This window comes from Chenopodium quinoa, unplaced genomic scaffold (assembly GCF_001683475.1).
Source record: "Chenopodium quinoa cultivar QQ74 unplaced genomic scaffold, ASM168347v1, whole genome shotgun sequence".
Taxonomy (NCBI): Eukaryota; Viridiplantae; Streptophyta; class Magnoliopsida; order Caryophyllales; family Amaranthaceae; genus Chenopodium; species Chenopodium quinoa.
Window position 1 is genome coordinate 3,393,582 of NW_018745065.1, and position 4,060 is coordinate 3,397,641.

The window sequence follows — 4,060 nt, forward strand, 5'->3', positions numbered from 1 at the left end:
ATAATATACATAAACATGTATGCATAGGAAAAGTTCCAAAAGCATTCATTAAAAACAAAAAGATTAACATCCTGCTAGTTAAAAATTATTACAGACCAAAATATATTGTTCAAAAACATAAACTGAACTGAAATTGTTCATGACTTAAAATAAGAAAAGGCTAGACTAATTAGGAAGGCCGGTAAGGCAGGTTTGCTGGTTTAATTCTTTAGGAACTCCATAATCTGTTTGCTGTCTTCCCTCTGCTATGCAACAAAAGCATCTAGTCTATCCTTAAGACTCTTGATCTTCTGCTGGAAATCCAGCTTCTGTTCCTTCAGAAGTTTGTCTTGCCCCTACACAAACTTCTCCAACTTCTGAATCCTTCCAGCTACTTCCTTCAATTGCTTTTCAGCCAAAACCAACCTCGCAGTGAGCTCTGCAACTTGCCTATCAAGTGCCCTTTCATCAGTATCCAACTCAAGAGGTTTCTTCATACTGGTTTGAGGAAAAGAACTTGCTGACAACCTCCAACTCTTTCTTACATGCTGCTCAGCCTCTTCTTTCTCTTTTCTTTTTCCTGTTCCTTTTTCTTTCTTTTCCTCTCCCTTCTCTATTTTCTGAATCTTCCCATTTACCACCTCCGAACTGATTCCTTGCAGAGTTTCTTCATTGATTACATTTTCATGCTTCTCATCTTAGCCCCCATGATTCCCTTTCTAAACCACTCCAATACTCTCAAAAAATGTAGATAGAATAGCTCCATATCCCACCTTAGTCTTTTTAGGGACACAATGTGCTAAATGTTGGTACATAAGTGAAGGAAAATTAGCCTTCATCTTCCTAGACAGACAGAAAACCACAGCCATGTCCATCAGACATGCTTCTCCTTTCTTTGCAGTTCTAGGTAGAATGGTTTTCTTGACGAGGTTGAACAACAACTTGTTCATAGGGCTTAGGTCATTTTGACTCATTGTAGTCTTCCCCCTTTTTCCTCCTAAAGCTTCCATAATGTCACCACTCAGGTAATTTATTACCTTAACACTTGACTTACCCTTAATGTAAGTCTCATACCCCTCAATTGGAGTTTTCAGAATTTTGTCTAGGGTTTTAACATTAAACTTTATTTTTACACCATCAATTTCACTAGAAATTACTCCCAACTTTGCTTGTAAATTTTGACAAAACTCGGTCATAGCAATTAGATACATGTAATTGTCAGACGCCTTAGACAACAAATATTCCCAGCCTTGGAATTTAATCAAATCAAGAAACTCTAGAAACCTAGCTTTTCTACACCAAGATAAATCAATTCGATGACGAACAACATACCTCCCTGCTTATGACTCAAGTTCAGCTTGATCAGCGATTTTCTCATCGTCCTCCTTCTTAGAATTTTCGTTCTCGAAATCCTCTAATTTTTGAGCAAAATCCTCAACTCCTTGATGTGTTATTCAACTTTATTTCTCTTCTCTTTCATCTCTTTCCACTCTTTCAATTTTCACTACCACAAAATGTAGAAAATGCAACACATAATACACAACGCTCAAGTTAGATAGGCGATCTCTAGCATTCTATAGAGCGCCTACCTAAGATGAGAGCTTTTTATGTTAAGACCTATAGAGTGCCTGTCATGTTAACCATTCTATAAATTTAATATAAAAAATATGACTTTAGATATAGATCGCCTTACTTAGATGACCGATCTATAAGATTTTAGCATAATTAAAAAAAAAGTAAAAAAAATCTTACCTTATGAAATACTCCGTAAAAACCTACTCCTCAACCTACACGCCGCTCTCCCGTCTCCTATTCTTTCTCTCTCTTCTTTCTCTCCTCTCATCACCATTCCTCATTCTCACCTTTCATCTCATCTTCTCAAAGTAAAAAATTAAAACCTTACCTTATGAAACAAAAATCATAATTAGGCAAGTAAATTTGTTTTTCGGTTTTACAATAAAGATCAACGCATGGTCATTTGTATCATTTTCCTCAAATTTTCAAAAATTAAATTCGATTTCATTCAATCTAGATCTGAGAATTTTAGTTCGAAGAAATGTTGAGGGTTTAGAGCCGAAAAATGAATTCAATCGATTGCATTCAAGTAGTTTCAACGAACCGGTAATGCTCCAATGCAACACTGCCGTAGATCTAGCCGGATAAACCGTCGTCGTTTGATTTGGATGCGTTGTAATGAAGTGTTGCTGCTGTGAAATGGATTATAAATTCCAAAGATGCATAAAGGTATATGAAGTGTAATCTCATTTGTGTTCACATTTCAATGTTTAATTTCGTTTTTTTGGTTGTTTTAAAGTGAATGATATGCTTTTCCTGTTTTTTTTTTAATTTTATTATTATTATCAATCTATAGTACACGATTTAATTCTAATTCAAAATTCTGATTTTCATTTTAAAATTTCGTTTTACTTCTCAATTAGTTTAGATCTTTTGGTGCTTAGTTATATGTTATATTTTCTGATTTTTAATCTTTTGTCAATTGATTTTCATATTTTATAATTTCTGATTTTCATGTCATGATTTTAATCTTCATCTCTTATCAATTATATTAGAAACTTCTGCTTTTCATTTCATTATTGTTTTTTTTTTCATGTTTCACAATTACTTTAAATTTGGCCTTTTTTTTTTTTAATTATGTAGAAGTTACTTATTCCAAAATCAATATGCTTCGTTTTTTAATTTAAAATTTCTTGATAATTGTTGTTTTTTTTCTCTTTTGATGCAGATTTGAAAAGAGGACGAACAGTCACGCTCAAACTACTTATCATTTGTTATATGTTTTTTTTATCTTAGATTCATGTTACTTTTACAATGTACTCAGATTTGTTTATCAATGAAAGTTATAGCAATAAACAATACTTTGGGCTTTGTGCGTAATCTCCTTGATTTTTTCTTAGGTACTACTATTATTATTATTGTTATTTAAAATAACAATAATAATAATTATTATAATTATTACATTTTTAAAAAAAAAAATAGAGAAAAGAGAATGGTTATCTAAGATAGGCACTCTCTTTATATGTAGCTACAGATCGCCTACCACAAGATCACAGCTTTGTATTTCTTTGTTTAGTATTTATTTTATACACAAAATACAAAGCTTTTATCATAGATAGGCGCTCTATATTCTATTTGATATAGAACGCCTATTGGAGGCATTCTATAAATGTTATAGGGCACCCCCTCAAAAGAGCGCCTTAGTGGCGTTCTCTATTCCCTGTTTTAGGCGTTCTCTATTCCTTATTTTGTGGTAGTGTTTTGAAGAATTGACTCAGAGGTTAAGTCTTCTGTTTCTGCGGGCTTAGGGTTTTTAAGTTAGAGGATGAGGTGGGTTTGGCTTGTGTTTCTTTAAAGGCTACTAACGGAAGTGAAGAGACCTCTTCCTATTCAGAGTGATGAGTGTATTGAGATTTTTCAGAAGAGCTAATGGAAGTAATGATGGCCATGGTTATCTCTCGAGGGTTTTAGGAAGGTTGTACAAATTTTTCACAGTGGGCAAATTTTTAGGAAGGTTCAATTTATTTTCCAAATTCATTTAAACTGGATGTTTTACAGAAAATCTTTTTCTTTCTAAATTCATTTAATTTTCAAAAATATTTTCTGAAAATAAAACATGTAATTTATAGAACACGCTTACTACACACATGCAATGTAAATTACTAATTACTTATGAAATTAATTGTACAGTGAACTAACCTCTAGTAATCAACAACGGTGACACTTCATATATGTTTATCACACCATGATTGTGCTAAATGCTCTTTTTGCTCTATTTAAATTATTTTTGACTTTGCCATATCTTGGAACTTCAGACGCAATCAATTCTGCTTGATCATCCCAAGTTCTAGTCTCAATTTCTTAAACCTTTCTCTTTCAAGGCTTTTTTAGAATATCTGTAATTTGATTTTCTGTTTGACAAAATTCTAACTTAATATTCCCTTGCTCCATATTGTCTTTTAGGAAGTGATGCCTAATGTGGATGTGTTTTGGCTTTGAGTGTTGGATCGGATCTTTAGAAATACATATAGCACTGGTATTATCACAGTAAATTGGAACACATTCA

At 32.8% G+C, this 4,060-nt stretch overlaps 1 long non-coding RNA gene across 1 annotated transcript; it reads left to right on the plus strand.

Moving 5' to 3' along the window:
- Positions 1-1,446: 1,446 nt before the first annotated feature.
- Positions 1,447-2,865, plus strand: LOC110709344. The gene is made up of 2 exons (XR_002508917.1): positions 1,447-2,223; positions 2,723-2,865. It is a non-coding gene; the product is annotated as an uncharacterized LOC110709344 (long non-coding RNA).
- Positions 2,866-4,060: the final 1,195 nt, after the last annotated feature.